We start from the raw sequence: 19,438 nt of genomic DNA, 5'->3' as shown, positions 1-19,438 counted from the left end.
GGAAACCAAACAAGTCAGCAGTTGACCAAATGTGCCTATGTAGTGACTGTCTCCTATCACTCTAAAATGGATCCTGGATTCTCTTCTCCTTACTCCAAGAAATATGGTCACTCCAAATGTATTCTTATTTGATAATGGAGGGAGTTTTAATATAAGAACAGTTGGGGCAGCCCAGGTAGCTCAGTGGTTTAGCGCCGCCTCTGGCCCAGGGTGTGATCCTGGAGACCTGGGATCAGCCCACGTCCGGCTCCCTGCATGGAGCCTGTTTCTCCCTCTGCCTGTTTCTCTCTCTTTCTTTCTCTGTGTCTCTCATGAATAAATAAATAAAATCTTTAAAAATATATAAGAACAGTTGTCTTGTTGCTGAAAATTAGTCTTTGGAGGAAAGGGGAATGTACACATGACCTGAAAGACATGGATGGTCTGCAAGAGAGGGCTTTATTGCAGGAGTATGGTTCCCACCTTAGGAAAAAAAATGGTGTCTAGAATCATCTAGAATTATCAGGAGCAGGTGAGCCGAGAGAGGCATGTGGACAAGTGAGACTGGATACTGCAGCCTTTGCAGGTGCATATTTTGCAGCTGCAAATCTCAAGTCCAGAAATTTCTGCAACAAATAATCACAGGAAAAGTGAAAATTTCAACCCCTAGGCTTTCATCTTCCTATAAAAAAGAATTTAAACAGAAAACCAGTAAGCGAGAAGCTAGTCTTATTTTAGGTATAAGCCCATCTGCTGGCAAAGCCTAGATTAGAACAGTTCAGAGGAAAATCATGATTTTGAATTAGACAGATAACAGTGACTCTGCTCTTTAGCAACCCAAATATATAAAGTAGAAGTCATGCTAGGTTGAGCACCAAACAATGATGTGCAAGAACTATCTTGAAAGGGGGAAAGTGGGGCTTTTTTCTTATTTCTCTCCTTTGAATTAAAAACAAAGTCCTGCAAAATGGTCACAGATATTTCTTTTTAGGCAAATTGACAAACTATTAGTTTATAAAAAAGAAATGAAGGAAGGAAGATACTGAATCTATGGTGATGGGCACAGAAGAAGAGCTGACCCTGGGCTGGCCCTTAGTGAAAGAAGTTGAATCAAGGATTAAGGAAACAGGGGCACCTACGTGGCTCAGTGGTTGAGCGTCTGCCTTCGGCTCAGGTTGTGATCCCAGGGTCCTGGGGTCAAGTCCTGCATCAGGCTCCGTGGAGGGAGTTTGTTTCTCCCTCTGCCCATGTCTCTACTTCCCTCTCTCGTGAATAAATAAATAAAATCTTAAAAAAAATAATTAAGGAAACAGAAGACCAGAGCAAGAAACAGATGACAGTGGGGAGGGCAGGAATGACTTGACTTCCAGAGTAGCATCAGAAAGGACTTCTTTTTTTCCCTCAAGGGTCATGAACACATTTTTCAGGAAGGCACAAAACATTAGAAAAAGTGAGTAATCTTTCTGATGGAAACAAACTACATCAGGTGTCCATGAATTCCTGAAAGGAAGAAGAATGATTTCCTCAATACAGTGAATGTTTAACCTTGCTGAGCAACAACACTGTGACAGTCAATGCTGGGGACACCCTCCTGGACAAGGCTCCACCCTGGCCTTCATGGAACTTACCATGGAACCTCTTTGTGAGGGGGCAGTACCACACATGTAAACACACACACGAAGCCCTCAGGGGCCTCCTGTACCTTTCTCATCTGCCTCACTCTCTCTCCTCCTCTGGGGGTAGCTCAGTCAACCTTCTTCCACAGCGAGTCACACCATGTTGTGGTGGACTGTTGCCCTGGGAGCTTCTCGAAATTATAGATTATATTTTGCGCATAATATAAACGAACTTGTCTACTTAGTTAAATAATTGAAAGAAGTGCCCCAGAGAGGTTTGAGACACTATATGGAGATACCTAACAGTCAAAGTGCAAAGGTAAATAAACGCAATAACAAATAAGGGGTGGGGGCGCCTGGGTGGCTCAGCCAGTTAAGTGTCTGCCTTCGGCTCAGGTCATGACCTCAGGGTCCTGGGATCAAGCCCTGCATCCAGCTCCCTGCTCAGTGGGGGAGTCTGTTCCTCCCTCTCCGATTGCCACTTCCCCCAGCACTCATACTCTCTCAAATAAAGAAAATCTCTAAAAATAAAAAATAAAAAAAAATTAAGAAGGGGTGAAATTGGAGCAAAGGGAAACAGGTTAAGAAAAATAAACTATACCTAGGACCAATTAGAAATTCTTAAACTTGATTTTGAAGGGTGGATGGCAGTTTTCCAGGATGAGTAGTGAGGTTAGGGGAATTCTAGAGAGCTCTAGAAAATCCTGGTGCTGGAAGCCAGGTGGGAGAGGTGGCGGTGGTGTGGCAAGGGCAGGCCGAGAGGGGAGCTGTATCACAGAGGGCTCCAGGCACCATGCTACGGGGGAGGTTTTCATCTTGTGGGAAACTGGGAGCCAAAAAGTGTCATGACTGGATCTATATTTCAGAAACATCTCTCTAACAACAGCTTGTAGGAGATGTGAGAGCCTAAGTAGGAGCCTGGTCAGGTCCTTCTTTTATTAAACTCTCCTCAAAACTCTCACCATTTTCTCTATGAACCTCAGAAGACAATCTTACCTCTTATTTTCCTATTTCCAAGAAGGCAGATGTACCATCCAGTGGGGACACTTTGAATACCTGCCCTTTCTGTCAGTCAGCTAGAGGCATGCCGCCACCACCCTTGCCTCCGTCACTGCTAGTCAACGACAGAGCTGGCTCTTCTCCTTGGTTTTCTCATCCCTTGCTTCTCCAGTTAAGTTGCTGTAACTTTTCTACATTTACAGTCGGTATTTTTTCTCTTCTAACTCACTCACCAACCCACTTCATTCTGCATTTGGGATCCCACAAAGGCCAGTGCATCCCACTGGCCTCCAGTGACCTCCAATTAGCTGTCTAAAGAATACTTCCATTCCTATCTTTTTTGACATCACCATGGCATCTGAACCAGCTGACTACCCTCTCTTTGAAACTTCTTCATTTCCCCTGTTACTTTCCATGTAGAAACTATTATCACCAAGTCTCTTGCTTTTTGCAGGCTATGAATCTTCTGCTTGTCTTTTAAAGTTAAAGTTGCTCAGAACTATGTATCTGGACTCCAGAAAAAGATGAATTGCAAGGACACATTTGATTGGCCACCATCAGACATGGAGCCACATGAAATCTTAAGGAAAGAACAAGGTCCATTATGGAATCCTAAGGAATATCAATATTTATAAAGTGCGGAAAAGAAACCAGAAAAGACAATGACGATGCAATGCAATGACAATGCAATCAGAAGAGCCGACAGACAAAAGGGAGAGAAACGTGGGAAAAACCATGGAAGAGGGGCACCTGGGTGGTTCAGTAGCTTAAGTGTCTGACTCTTGATTTGGGCTCAGGTCATGAACTCAGGGTCATGAGATCGAATCCCACATTCAGTTCTGGCGCTCAGCACAGCATCTGCTTGAGACACTCTCTCTCCTTCTGCACCTCCCTCTCTCTCTCTCTCTGACTTAATTAATTAATAAAATCTTGGAAAAAAAAATAAAAGATAAGTCATGAAGGAGTTTCATGTCCTTTGGGAAGGCCAGATAGGGTAATACAGAGTCCACTGGATGAGACAAGGGTCTCGCATGGCCTTGGAGGGGACAATTTCAATGGAGTCATGAGAACAGAAGCCCATGTGTGTGGGTTACTCCAACAAATGGAGACATCAAATTCTACTTCATTTTTTAAGAAAGTGTACCTGAAATAAGGGGAGGAATAATTTGGGAAGGAATATGGAGGTCCTTTAGAATGGTAGAGATCTGAACACACTTAGAAGCTCTAGGCAGTCTTTAAAACTGTCAAGAGACAACTAATGGCAACTTAAGTGGACGTATAAGTATTTTATTTGGTTTATTGTAAAAAATATGATGTGTTGGCTTATTAGAATTTTTTTGGAGAGTCAGTTGGCTTTGTGTATGCAAATTATTGATGCGAGGTGGCATCATAAAATATAAAACAGCTTGGTAAATGCTGATATAGCAGAAAGGGGCACAAAGTTGGTATCCAGAGACCTGGAGCTGTTCCCAACCAACAGTTTAACCTCTTAGGTCTCTCTTTCCTCCTTGCAAGTTGACAGATTAACTAAGACGATCTAGTGTCCATAGGTTTTTCCAAGGCTTCTTTCTCCTCCAACCTCTTCCTTGTTTTTCAAACTAAACTTCTCTCTTTCGAAGTCTGTGGTCATGTTCTCCTGGGTTGTGGATTCCTAATGAAAATCTTTAAATTTTATATTTTCACTTGAATGGCAAAGAAGCAGTACATTTTGGATTATCTGCATGATGAACCTACGTCTGTAGATTTCAGCCCCTGCATGTATTTTTAGATTTGCAAATGTACATCTCAGATAGCTTTTTGATCTCTAAAAGGATTTTAAGTAACTTTTATTATTTTTTTATATTTTTAAAGATGGTACTTATTTATTCATGAGAGAAACAGAGAGAGAGAGAGAGGCAGAGACATAAGCAGAGGGAGAAGCATACTCCCTGTGGGGAGCCTGATACAGGACTTGATCATAGGACCCCAGCATCATGACCTGAGTTAAAGGCAGTGTAACCCAAAATGCTGGCAGACAAGAAGAAAGGTAAGTTGAACCCCCTAATTGATGGGTTCTGGTCAAGTGAAGGTCAAAATACATTACAGTGTTCTCAAGAAACAGGTTTGGAGAAAGTAGGATGAAAAAATATGTTGGGAAAATGGAATCATGACATCACAAATAATACTGCAGGTGCAGGAAACTTAAAAGAATCTTGGCCATGGCAATTGGCACCCTTTTCACATTGAGCAAGAAGATTTCATTCCCACAATGCAAATTCATTGCCTATGTTACTTCATTTGAATTTTATGCATTTTCAATTTATGCTGAATTCATAATTATATTTTGATTTGATAGTTTAAAAGCTATGGATATAAGGAGTTAATGCCTGAATTTATATGCATGTAGATATTTAAGTAACATTTTAATTAAAATAATTTTAATTAAATAATTTTAATTAAATAATTGAGGTTAGCACATTTATCTTAAGAATTGTTTTTTCTTAAAAGATGTCCATACCTAAGGTTTGAGAATCTGGTCTTGATTTTAAAGTTTTATATATTTCTCTAAATTCCCTTGAGCAAAGTGTGGGGAAGCAGACAATATTGGGAACTAATATTGATACTGATGACCCAAAGAAAAGCCTGACAATTCTGGGGACTTTATGGGCAGAGTTTTCCCAGCCAGACTCATTTCCTCCCATCAGGGAAAAGTCACAGGGAAGGGTAGCATTAGATCTCAGAATCAATTTGTCAGATTGCTGGGAGGAAGCCAGCCCAATGGGGGCAGGCTGGGGAAAAAGAAACTCCACAGAGGCAATGTTGGTGTTATATATGTTAAAGGAATTGGGTTTCAAAGTTAAACAGTCAGAAAACCAAAAGCAGGTTTTCAAAAGGCCAGTTCAAGGCTGGAGCGTAAATAAATGAAGCAGCCAGGAGGGTATCTCCAATGTATCAGCAATGGTCACATCATCTAGAGAGGACTGTATTCAGTTGGCAGCTCCATGGTCCAAGTGAGGAGGGAAAGCAAAGCTTGATGAAAACAGTAGGACATGGCATCAAGTAAGACTGTGAAAAAGGATTAAAGACACCAGAGGTGTTTTGTTTGGTCAGGTAAACTGAAAGATTAAGAATTTATTTCTATTGACTAATGTAACCAAGGGGGAACACACGAAACTGGGCACCAGTAGTTCTCCATCTCAGGTAGAAAAAAGAAAAGTGGGGCACAATGTAGACTGTAGGGATTTCCGCTGGTCACATTCAAGGGAAGGACTTTAAAGGGAGCTCAGGAAGAATTCAGTGGATTCTCTCTAGAAGGCATGGACTCGGTCTCTAGGAGCACTTGCAAAGCAATTTGCTGAATTTCAGTTCCGCCAGAATGAGCTCTCAACGTGCTGGCCATCTCTGTGAACCTCGGACAAGGAACAGGAGAAGTCAGCGGGTGAGAGATGACCGACTCCCAGCAGGAATGTCAGAAGTGGAAAGAGAAGGCCGGGTCTCGCTTAGGGATGTTGCGGAGGAAGCCAATGGAGTGTGACTTGGCCAGAAACTGCCCTGGTAGGAAAAGGATGAGTCAGTGAATCCAAGGTTGCCTGCTGAAAAGTGGAGGTCATGTTTGAAGTTCATGGAGTGGAAGGAGCTGTGTAAATATTAGGCTTTTTCTTTTTTTCTTTTTTTCTTACTAAGGTTCACATACAGCAAATTACATTTTATATTTGCTAATGCTTTTTTTTTCTAAGTGTGAACTCCTCCAGCAGCTTCTTCGGCCTCTTCTCAGCAAAGGGTTGGTGGTGGTGGTACTGGTGGGGGGTCTTTTTCCCTCAGGTTTTTAATCTTTGTCGAAGGCCAGATGCTGCTGTTTCACTGGAGAGCTCCCCAGAAAGAACACTTGAACAACAAGACAAGGAGGGGGCAGATGTACTGAAAATCTAGCTTCTTGCAAGGCAGATTGAGAAATTCTTGCAAGTGTACCTCGTCCGGTTTCCACTCTTGTTTAACCTGGCAAATGTGGACTGGAAAAAGAAAAAGAAAAAAAAATGTAGCACACTTCAACGATGCTGTGAGTTCTTAGGTGGCTACTTGAAAAGTTCAGACATCGGGCACAGCTCTCTGAAGAGTCCAGAGAGAAATCTGTTGTAGAGGGATGGTTACTGTGTGAGACATCCTGGGAAAACATTGGAAAATGTGACTTTTCTCACGACATTTGCTGCCTCTGCCTTTACCATGAGCAAAATCTGAGGATCAATGAATTCCTATGAAGTGAAACCTGATGGCTCCCTCGATGCCCCTTCCTGAGAAAGTGGGGGACCTCTTTCCGGGAAGACGCCTTCTCTGTGTGTGTGCTTTATACCTGGAATTGAATTAGGGATGGGGAAAGGGAGGATATTCGGGAAAGGTTTGAATAGCATTTTTTTTTTATGACCACACCTTCTTGAAGTTGGCATGTGAATCACACTGAGGATATTTTTGATAAACTCGGATGTTGAGAAACTGGAACCAAGTAGAGTCTGAGTAAATTAGCTCCATATACTTTGAACTAAAAATGGAACAGATCTATCAAATTATGGAATGTTAGTCTACATCAACTAGAAACTAGTGTAAGTGCCTACAGTCGAAGATGATTTTTGCATCCCTCATGAAGTTCCCTGAGGCTTATCCTCTCCACACATTTAAATGAATAACCACAGAGACTAATGAGTGATTTACGAGTGGATGAGGGAGAGAGACCCTCTCTTGTCATTACTACAAAGTTCGAAGGCAGGGGTGGAGTGGAAAGAGCAATGGACTAGGAATTAGCACATCTGGGCCTTGACTCCTCCCTGACTGGTTTACATAACCTCCCCGGGCATAAATTTCCCCATTTGGAAAAAAAAAAAGAGTGCCTCCAGAAATCTCTCTGTAACCTCTGCTTATTGCCCTCCATGTAACTCAGTCTCAACAGGTCCAGTTTTGACCCATTCCCTGCATCTTCCCGAACCTTCTGATGCAGTGAGAGAGCCACTGTCCACCTGACCATCGGAGAACAAAGTGATAACCCACCCCCTTCGCCTCCATCCCTTTCTTTCTACCCTCCCTAATCTGCCTCTCATTCAGTTGGTAGTATGTGGGAGGAAAGAAGACATTCCATTTCCAGGCTTGGCCCCTAAACCCTCTGCAAGGTTTGTAAGGAATGCAAACAGGTAGGAATTGGTAAGCCCCCTGGGTGGGGGTTGGCCTGCTTTTCGGGTCATACCTAATCACAGAATGGGAGCTGTGATGGGGCTCAGAGTCTTCATGGAATACCAGCCTCACTTCTCTTGAGATAAGGAGACCGAGTCCCAGGTTGATGGAATGACTTGGCTGTATTTCTCACGCATGGATTCCCAGAGCTGCGGGCCCCCGGAGAGCCTGCCTTATCACAAGAACTGTTGGCTCTCTTCAAGGTCTCAGGTGGTCAAGAGCCAACAGAAGGTAATGATCAACGGCAATGATTAACTCATTACCAGTGCCTTGAACAAACGTCTTACCCTTTAATTGGTTTTACATCTGACTTTGTTTCCTTCTGTCTCTCCTCCTCCTGCCCCTCCTCTTTCTCCTGTCCTCAGTGCTACATCCTCCTGTTTTCATACTGTCAGCTACACTGCAGAAACCAAACTTCCCCTGGGAGCAGCTGCCACCATCATTACTGAGACCCTGGGCTTTTCTGTGGCCCTTTTGGAGGCCGAGTAGGGCACCTCAAACCTCAAACCCTCCTCTCTAAGGAAAGGCACTCTGCCTGCAGGGTGCAGAGAAGGGAGCCTTGGCTCATTCTGGGGAACTGAAAGCTTTTGGCATTGGGGATCTAAGGCAGCTGGCGCTTGGACACCTGTGCTTCTGGATGGTCTCCAAAGTAGTTGTAGCTGAGTTTCCTTATACTTGGTGTCTCTCATCTAAATAGGTTTGGGTCCTATGTCTTTCACCTCTCCCAGGTCCTGGGAGGTCCTCGCCGTGTAGGTCTCAGCTGAGCAGTGACGCTCGGGACCTCTGGCCAGATGCTGCTGCTTGGCCATGTCCTGTATCTGGGGGCACTGCCTCTCAACACCACCCTGACCCTCTGTATGTATGAGATGAACTGAGCAGCTGCTACAATCACTCCTCCGATTTCCTAACAATAATCTGAGAACATTTTGGGAAGAGTACATTTAAATATTTAAAACCAGACCAAGGAATCCCTGAGAAGAGGCAGAAGACATTTCCTTTTGTTTGTTTCTACCCCAAGATTTGTTGACCCACATTGGGGTTTGGTTTATAACATGAATGTGTCAAGCATCTAGAGTTCAATAGAATGAGGGTAGGCTGTGGTGGGGATGGGAGGCAGACAGCGGGAGGAACTGGGAGTATGGTGGTTTGATTTGGTGGGGGTACTGAGGGGGGTAAGGTCTGTGAAAGATGAGAGAGGGAACAGGCTTGGGCAGGGAAAACCTTAGGAGAAGGAAAGGAAGGAGAAAGGGGGCCTGGGGGTTTCTAGAGCAGAAGTGCCTGTGGGAGGTGGGGGGTCTTCTTGTAGGGGTTGGGTGAAGGGACCAGGTCCTAGTCCCCCTTGGTGCTGCCAGGAAGACTATGGCCTTAGAGAAAGACTAGCAGATCCTGACGGCACTTGTCCCTGGAGGCCATCACCTAAGAGCATTTGCTGAAGCGCTGTAGCTCCTGAAGTGGGGGTCAGAGCAGAGTACCTCCAGGGCGGCCATGGGGTGGGAGGGGGGAATAGGGGGAGAGGGGTAGGGGCCAGGCAGTACATATGAACACATTACAAAGAGAAGGAATGGTGATTTTCAAGCAGTGGGTATCATCTTTCTTTTCCTTTTATAAAAAATAACCATTAGGTGTGCAGATACTTTTGATTACTGGCCACATCTGAATGCATTGATCAAGCAACACAACTATATTAGATGGGAAGAGCCTGGAGAGAAGGTTTGGGATTGTTTCACATTCCCCCTGGTCCCAGAACAGAGGTCACAAACTATGGCCCACGGACATGAAAACATGTCTCTGTGACCGAAGTGTTACAGGAACACAGCCAGGATTCGACTGTGTACGGCTGTGCTCACACCTCAACAGCACAAGTGAGTATGGCCCCCAGGGCCCCCTTCTGGTTCTTTACAGAAAAAGTGTACCGAGCCCCGGGCCCTGTGACGGGGCCCTAGGTATGACTGGCCCAACACTCGCAGGCCGAGCTGGAAGCCTGTGATGGTTTCTCCCTCTCACCTCCCTGCCATTGTCCTAATGGCGCAGAGAGACAAGGGTAGGCCGCTTGGGATTTGAGTGGCCACTGCCTGAGGTTTAAGTTTTAAATCACGAAATGACTATTTATTGTGTGTGACTGGTTAGCACATTCAACTGCTATTATCCTGCAGGTTTAGTTTATCACATTAGCCACCAGGACTAGAGTAGGTGAGATTTACGGATGGGGATGGGACGGGAATGATGAACAAAGGTCTGGGCCGGGCCTGATGCTTTAGGAGAGGGCTCTGCGAGTCTGGGATGGAAGACTATTAAGAGTAAAGAAATGAACTAGGGTAATCGTTGCCTGACATCAATAATTTATGATGATGGCAAGACAGTTGTTCAGCAAGTGTTTACTGAGCACCTACTAACGCTGGGTCTGGTTCTAGGTTCTGGAGATACAGCAGTAAGCAAAACATACAAAAATCCCAGTCTTCACGCCACTTCCACTGCACTAAGACAGACGATAGCAAAATAAATGATACGTATATATTGTGTATTATACATAGTATGTTGAATGGTGCTAATTGCCAGGGAGAAAAACTAAAGCAGGGAAGTGGATTAGGATATTACAGGGGTTTGGGGAGCAATGCCATATATTTTTATGGTGTGCCAGGGCAGGACTCTGGAGAGTATGAATAAAGAGAACACCAAGTATTTTCATGAATCTCCTCACCAGCCTCATCAACAAATACTCTGAAAATTAGAGGGTGGGGGGGAAGACATTCCATATCGACATTCTAGAAGTATTTCCCCAGACAACATTCAGCATCTGAAATTCTTGACAGATATGTTGTGCAAAAAAAGAAATGAATAGAAAAAATGGAATTATTGCTGGCGACAATCGTTTCATAAACCTGTGGCATCTGCAGAAGTAAAATGCAAAGTAACAGTTAAGGAGGTTCGTGAACGTCAAACTGATTCATCTCAGACCCACTTGCAGCCCGGGCTGCACTTGCCTATAGGTTACAACAAATTGAGGGTCTGCCCTCCTCAAAGGGTTTCAGGCATGAGTATAGGGTTCCTTGCAGGGTCGAAGCACCACACGATAAAAGTGCAGGCTATAAATTTTGCTATGCTTCCCGGCTAAATGGACGCTTTGAGTGGAGACAGACTGGCGGGAGCTGAAGTAGTTAGAGCTTTGATTCACCGCAGCTCTATCATTCCGTCCTGCTGGGAGTGCTGCGTGGCGATGGGAAGGCCTGCTGCAGGGCTGCCATGGGGAGACTGAGTCAGCACCAGGGGTGTCCAGCCTCTGCCGGACTGTAGGCCATCCTATGGTGACTTACTTAGGGTGGTGAGGCCTTGGGGAGATGAAGGGATGGGGTGCTGGCTACTAAATCTGTTGGGAGAGTAGTGTCCTCCCTGACCCTCATCTGTTTTCCGGTAGGGGGGTCACTGATAGGAAATCACTTGTGACAACTTGCTATCTGAACTCAGTACAACCCCTGCCAAGGCCAATTTGGAGCATTTGTTTCGAATATCCTGGATGTGGGGCATCCCTACTGATGTTTTTTTGTTTGTTTGTTTGTTTGTGTCTTTTATTCTGGTGCTAAAAATGCTTAAATGAAAGTTGGCCAAAACAACGAAGTCAACAACAAAAACATTTGATTAAAAAAAAAATGAACTGCAGATGCTGGAGATGAATGTAGTCAGATACTGTGTGGTTCGAACGTCGCCGAGGTCTCAAGACCTGTATTTTTATTTTAACTCCAGGCCTCTCCGTGTGAAAGGAAGGAATGCACAATTGAAATCAATAAGAGATTCTATGGCTGTGAGATTTAAAAAAAAAATTATTATTCATTCTCTTGTTAGTTTTTCATCAGCTTTCATTTGGTGTGTTTTTATTTACTTTGATGTTGGTAAATCTCTCCTAATGCTGTAATTATAGGAGTAAGACTGAATATGTTTTGCTTAACATCTGCGAGGAAAATGCAGTGTTTGATTTGTTTCTTTTTTAATTTGCAGTTTGGAAGAGGTTGATTAATCCGTTGGTAGAGTCATCTGTTCCATCTTAAGTTACACCCATTAGAGGTTGTTATAAATCCATCTGTGTAGTCAACTGAAATTTTTGGAGATTAAACGGCTGCATGAATCTGTAACTATATTAAAAACTATAGTTTCACTCCTTAATTAACGAGGACATTTCTAAATAGTGCACGTGGACCACATTTTGAATGTTCTTCTGTGAAAAGAAATTTCATTCACTTGTCTGTATCATGAGTTGTCATCATACGCATCACCTTCTGTCATCTTGGCTTGTGGTACCATATTGAGTCAGAATTTTAGTATTCATTTAAAAAAAATCCAAATATTTGGTTCTGTTAAATCATATCTGGAAACTTCTTATTCAACTGTCTTTTGAAGGGAAGATCACCAGAGAGGAATGTGTGAGGATAAACACGTGCTCACTCACACTACCTCCCTGTCTATTGCTGTTATGCAGATGGGGCTTCATATCAACTCCGAATGCCAGCCATGAGGGGTAGTGAAGCCAAGTGAAGGGGCAGGAATCTCAGAAAGCCTCAAGGGAAACCTGTAAGTGCCATGATAGGTTTTCTTTGTTTTTTCTTTTTTAAGGTTTTATTTATTTTAGAGAGAGAGAGAGAAAGAAAGAAAGGGCATGAATGGGAGGAGGGGCAGAGGGAGAGCAAGAGAGAGAATCCAAAGCAGACTCCTCGCTGAGCATGGAGCCCTACACGAGGCTTAATTCCACAACTCCAAGATCATGACCTGAGCCAAAATCAAGAGTCACTCACTCAACCAACTGAGCCACTCAGGCAACCCCCACCCCCATGATAAATTTTCAAAGGCAAGTGCCTGATACACTGCTGGTTAAAATAAAAATCAGAATTCTAGAACGTCCAACATTTTCCATTTTGACCCACTTCTTACAAAATGTTGAGAAAGAAAAAAAAAAAAAAAACACAAGGAACTTGATTTGCTGCTTCACAGTGATCATAAATTGAAGATAATTAGTACCTGTGAAGAGTTGAAAAGCAAAATGGAGGACAATTAGAATGTTGAGGCTAAGCTGGCTGAGCTGCCAAGAGGGAAAGTCAGAGTTCCTGGGAGGAACAGGACAGCCCTGTCAGCGGTTCACCATTATGTTCATTCCCTTTGCCTAGTAGGGGAACATCCTGGAAGCCGGGTGCTGTTTGCACCTTTCATCTCTGTGCATATGATGGGGTAACAAACTTTTAATTATTTCAAGGGTACTTCTGATTTCTGGGAGCTGGAATGCAACATATTCCCAATTTTCAAAAAAAAAAAAAAAAAAAAGAAGAAGAAGAAGAAAAGAAAAAGAAAAAAACAGGACACAGATACTCTGATCACATGGACTCAAACATTTCTAGGTCAAAAAAGTTGCTGGATGTTAGGAGAGTAGATTCTAAGAGTTGTCATCACAAGGAAAAAAACTTTTTTTTTTTTTTAGTCAGGTCATTATGTAGTTCACCTTTAAACTAACACAGTGCAATACCGTCGATTATATCTCAGCAAAACTGAAAAGAAGTTCCTGGATTTGGCATCCAGATTTAGCTGGTTCTACTAAAATGACAATTTAATAAAGGTAGCAACCTCTTCCAGTTTAAGATCATTCTAAATCCCTGTTTAAAACTCTTAGGAAAATATAACACAACTAGGAATAACCTAGACTATTTTTTATAGCATTTATTGTGAACATGATACTATATGGAGAAAAAAAGTATATTTTATACATAAACATATCCTAACCTGAAATTTGGAGATCTTTCCATTTATATAGATTTATGAAACTGTTAGACTCATGCAGGAAAATAACTGTACAGTTGTAGACAATTATACCGTAAATGAGTCCTTTATGTATACACTATATTCTTTTTTAAGTAGATGAAGCTTTAGATAGTGACAAGTTTTTGCTTTTCCCGAGAATAGTACTCATCTCATTATGGGTGCTGAGAAGCAAGCTGAGTAAAAAATACCTCCTGGAGAACAGCATCACCCAGTATGTCATTTTTTTTTTTTTTGCAGTCTTCTTCGGTTTTTAAATGTTTTCACCTTGTATCAAAAGATATTCCCCTTCGGGGATAAATGTATCCCTATCTTCTATCCTGCGACCATCTGCAAGGCGGCAAAGATAGCAAACTATTAGGTATCGACCCCCAACATCCCCACAGGGCTTGAGAAATTGATGTGTGGTTGACTGGAGAGACAGAATGAGTGACACAGAAGAGGATTTCAGGGAAGAGCCCCTTGAGTTCTTGGGTTGCCCAGCTGATGTCAGGACGCCACTCAATTGTTTACACAATTGTTTGAAAAAAATGTCTTTGCCTGAGTGAACTTGAAGAAATGAGGGGCATGGGAGTTAGTCCAAATTCGTATCTTTGTGAACTGAGGGTCGACTCCAGAAGCACAGCCAATGTCCTTGCTTCGGAGGTCAATGTGTAGCTTCTGAATTTCAGTCCAATTAGGTCAATGTAGCTTGTACATGGCATTCTGCTGCAGGCCTGGGTGGTGACTCACAGGCGCTCTTCTGCTGTTGTTAACAGCCTCAGCTTTAAGGGCTTTGACAAATGACATTGGAAAATGCATGCCGGGCTTGAGCCAGGGCGCATGATGAAAACCGTGTATATCTTCACTGTTCATTGCAATACCAAATTTATGATTAAGTTTCTGTTTCTCAAATTGGGCCTATTGAAAATGATCTTGAGCAATCTTAGGTTCTTTCACCAATCCCCGAACTAACAAACTTTCCCTATAAAAATATTTGGTCCCCTTTCTGTTGTCACTGCTCAATTTAATTGAATGCATATTTTTGCCCATAGATCTCACTTTTGGAGTGCAATTGTTAGGATTTAACTCTTAAATAGTTGGGCTAGGAGTCTACATCACCTAAAATTGTTCTGGATGACCACGGGATTAAAGTTTCGTATTTGCTCCCCATTTTGGAGAGAAGGTTGAAGGAAGAGAGATGAGGACATTGGACTCATCATTGAAGGAAGGTGTCCTGGTGCAGACCTGGATGTCCTCCAGTTGATCAGGACTGAATAAGACGACACTGGGACATCATAGCTTGCTCTCCAAAAAGACTACCAACTGGAAATGCCCCGCTATTAAGAGAATTACCTGAATTTGAGGTTGAAGCATTACCTGGACCTCCAGGGAAACTTTAAAGAAGATATTTTTGGTGAACCTGGCATAAAATTGAGTGATTACAGGCAGAACATCTCATGATTTGGTGTCCAAATTGTAAGATGCTGCACTTAGGTTTGGTAAACCTTGCATTTTAAAGCTGTTTCAATTAGACTTTATGGGTCTTTTGGAGATTCAAAGATAGGGAGGTTTAGTAGAAATAGCATGGCACAAAAAGACCTGGCTTCCAATGTCACCCTATTGCTTAGTGCATGTCTGATGTTGGGTGAGTCACTTAACATTTTTAGGCCTCATTTTCCTTAGAGATAAAAAATTACCTCTAAAGTCTCCTCTAGCTGTACAATTTTAATTTTTAAAAATATTTCTGACTTCCTTTATACATTACTATACAAATGAGAAAATGCAGAGTGAACCTGAGTAGGTGAAGGACCAAGCCTATCATTACCCCTACTCCCCCGTCCCTCACTTCCCCTAACAAAACCCACAGTTCCCAAAACTCCTGCTAATGCTTCTGCATTTTCTCATCAGGAAAATCTCCAGGTAAATGATAAAAAATAAGCACATGTAATTTAGCTGAAAATAAAAAGGCCCATGGGCGATTAGAACAAAATTGAGTGGTTTGGGTAAATAAATTATCTACTAGCTAGTATTATTTTTACAGAATTAAAATATGCCTTTATATGCATGTTATAGATTTTAAAAACAGTCTAAGCAACATATAATTATCCAATCATATAAGAATCCACACATAGAATGTCTCTCTTCTCCAACAGCCAATCTTATTTCCACACTCCAGAGTCAACCACTGCTAATGATATAGCATGTATATCTCCTAAGCCACATTTAATTACGTTACATGCACATGTTTATAAAAATGTACATACACATTTTTCGACACATAAGCAGATCATGTTAGATTATGCTCCATCATTGGAAAGCTCAAAGTGTCTGGCTTTGAACTAATCACAGAGATAATCTTTTCAATGTTCCTTGTTTTATTGGAAACTAAACTGATACAGAAGTCAGCTCTATCTTCCAGGAAGATGAGAATGGTAGGAATTAACAACTTTTCATATCTTGGCTTTCTAAAGACTTGTGAAAAGCTCACTTTTGATTGGGTGGATTAAATGTTATCAGTGAAGATAATAGTGGTAAACGGTGATTCCTGGACTAATTATTATCAATGACTTGAAAACGTCTTGTGAAATTCATAACACATAATGTGGTATTCACCCAAACTCACTTTTCTAAGTGTCTCTCAACAGGTTGAGGGTTTATGTTGGGGTGGCTGTTGTGCATGAGGAACAATGGATGCCACTAAATCTAATCTACTCTACCACCAGATTCCAAAACTGGACTGGTCCACTCACCCTCTTACCTCTGTAGTGCCCCGGGCATATCTTTGCCATACAATCTTCACAGCAAGAGATGAGCTGCACCAGAGTGACAATTGGCATCTGCTTTGATCTGCTGTGTCCTAGCACTTAGAACAGTATCTGGTGCATAGTAGGTAATCAATAGGTATTTGTTGTTCAACCATATTTATTTTACTGAATTCTATTCTACTGTAAGCTCTTTGTCAGTATTCACCTGTACAGTTCTACGGCTGGTTTTAGAAGTCAAAATTGTTGACTATTATATAAAAAGAGAAAAATAAACAAGTAAAGGGAGTAAGTCAACAAATGAATAAAGTAAGGATAGGCTATCCACACCAGAAATGGATATCATTGTTGATCAAGTGAACTTGTTTGGGCCTCAGTGGGAAGTCTGAAGAGTAAATGTATCTTGATTTGCTCTTACTTTTTCCTTAGCTACCTTCATCTGCTATCTTTTTCTTAGCAAACAAAATCCCAGGTCCTTCAAATTTGATAAGGTATGTGTAACTTTGAACAGATGCTCTTAAAAGAACCGCTTATTACTTCAGTAATGGGTTATTTCTAAGGTTTCCAATCTGTTCTAGATATAGCCTACCAAGGGCTCACATTCATATCAGGCAAGATAAGATCATTTTCATTTCCACACTCTTTATATTTCCTCTGAAGTTTACAGCTTGTGTGTGTGTGCATGTGTTTGTGTGCATGCAAATTACCATTTTATTCATATAGTTAATATCATTGAGGTTGCTCTTGGATGAGAATAAGAATTAAGGAAGTACATTCATAACTTTTATCAGGACAATGGGAATTCCTTATACTAAGAGGTCATACCAGCAGGAAATAATTCTTATCTCTAATCTGCTCCACAACTTACTCCCAAGAAGTTGCTACTTGAAGGGTTCACAATTTTCACCACCAAGCCAGGACTGCTTTAGGGCTATTTCCCTTTGTTACGGCATTTCCATGTACGTGGATTCTATCTTTTTACATATTTATCTAACTGCATTTACTGAGAATTGCTTGTTTCACATACACCATCTACAAAAAGACATGTCCAACTCAGATCTAACTAGCATTGGTTAATTAAATTAAGCTGATCATAACCAAAAGAAAATGGCATTTTAGTTACCACACAAATGTGTGATACCCTATTAGGATTTTTGAAATATTGAAAATAGTTTATGTGTCCTATGATGATCTTTACGGACCTCTGTGGAGCTGGGGACTAGCTATTTATAGGATTCCCATACATTTTAAAATCCCAAATGAGGGACTGGAAGGGTTATGCAAAGGACATGGAAAAGAAACTATGGATATCTATTGAGTGATGGCTGGAGGCCCAGTCCTCTAAAATATATACATCCCACTCTGTATCTGTGCTTTCTGGATTGATGCTGGGGGATCTATTTGCACTTAATCAGCATAAGCGCACAAAACTACTCTTGTTGTGACTTTACACATCAAATTACACAGTAACCATATTTACAATAGGAAGTAAACTGAGCAGGTTCACAGTGATGCTTAGAGGTGCTGAATTTATTTGTCTACTGGCTGGGTCTGATTTACCTTTTTCTCTTCTAATTTGTTGTAATAAAATATATTAGCACATTTATGTCCTTAAGATATACTCAGTGTAGCACAGGTTAGAAGTAGATATTATATTTGGTTCTATGGAGTGGAGGTAGACTTAGCTTAAGTGATAGAAGATGGTCCTGCATTCTTTCATCTGTTGTTCAATGTGTTAGTGTGTATTTGGTGTTTCTTAGAATTCCATGACTATAGTGACCATGATGTTTAAAGAGCCTGATGATTAACAAATATTGCAGGTATCTTTTTTTTTAAGAGTTTAATTACTTGAGAGCAAGTGCACGAGCAGGGAGATGGGCAGAGGGAGAGGCAGAAGCAGGATCCCCACTGAGCAGGGAGCCTGACTTGGGGCTCCATCCCAGGACCCCAAGATCATGACCTGAGCCGAAGGCAGACACTTAACCCCCTGAGCCACCCACACCCCCCTCTATCTTACAGGCATGATACAAATCACACTCTAGGACAGTTCATTAATCTGGTTGGGAAGTCTTAGAAAATCTCTCAGAACAGTTGCCCCGCCACAGGTTGAAGCAGCACATATGTGGTGACAGCAACCAATGGCAAGCTAAGTGGTATCTACAAACCTCATCTGAACCAGTAGTACAATCTTACCTTTTTGCTCTCTCTCCCTTCCCTATATGCCAGCCCTCAATTTCTCATTTTCCTAAATATTCCTTAAATGGTTTTTAAGAAGTCTAATTTCTTCTCGTGTTTCTTCTGTCTCTGGAGTAAAATTAAAATTCAAGCAGGTGAGAGTAAATGGAGACATAAAGGATTTAATTAAGAGAAAAAAAAATCTACCAGAATAACCGGTCCATAAAGAAATACAGGTGTCTGTATACCAGATGAACCCATGGGTTTGACCCCAGTGACAGAACAGGGATAGGTCTAACTCCCATGAGGGTAGGAAGAGGGAGAAGGGAGGATGAGACAAAGAGGTAGGCGGGGTACAGGTCAAAGTGGGTGTGAGTTTTGCCTAAGTGGTTTATAACGAGCACATATTCATATGACTAGACACTCCTGCAAACAACAAATGGCCCTCAATTTTTAGGTGGCAACTGAACTCAAGGCTGCACATTCTGGATAAACTCAGAAAGGATGCTCTCAAAGGATCCCATGTAACACAGCATTACGATGAGACTGGCCTTTACCTCATCTTGGTTTTAGGATAATCATCACTGTATGAAATCTTCCAGGTGATTCCCATTGCAGGCTCCAAAGAATGCTCACAGTAGTAATTCTGACACTGGATAATGCTTAGAACTTTTTCCAAAGTGCTTTCTCATTCATTCTTTGCTTTAGTCTTTCCAGTAGCCCCAGGGCACTAAGTTTAGGCACTAGTATCCTATTTCATAGATGAAGGAACTGAGGCTCAGAGTGGCCCGTCACTTGCTCGAGGCCACAGATACCAGCAGTCCACTCTTCAGTGGGACTCAACACACTCTCTGATTTCTGTTTGAACGTGCCATCGTGGACAGAAGTCTCCTTTCCTTTTCTTCCTTTTATAAATGCCAGGGAGATTTTTGAGAG

General features: G+C 42.0%; 1 long non-coding RNA gene across 3 annotated transcripts in view; it reads left to right on the top strand.

Annotated features, from left to right (window-relative positions):
• Positions 1 to 19,438, top strand: part of LOC144314198 (uncharacterized) — a 53,237-nt gene that overhangs the window by 9,544 nt on the left and 24,255 nt on the right. The window lies entirely within an intron of this gene.

The sequence above is a fragment of the Canis aureus genome, chromosome 5 (genome assembly GCF_053574225.1).
Source record: "Canis aureus isolate CA01 chromosome 5, VMU_Caureus_v.1.0, whole genome shotgun sequence".
NCBI classification, from domain to species: Eukaryota; Metazoa; Chordata; class Mammalia; order Carnivora; family Canidae; genus Canis; species Canis aureus.
Note: the sequence above shows the minus strand (reverse complement) of the source record. Positions and strands in the feature narration are given on the sequence as shown.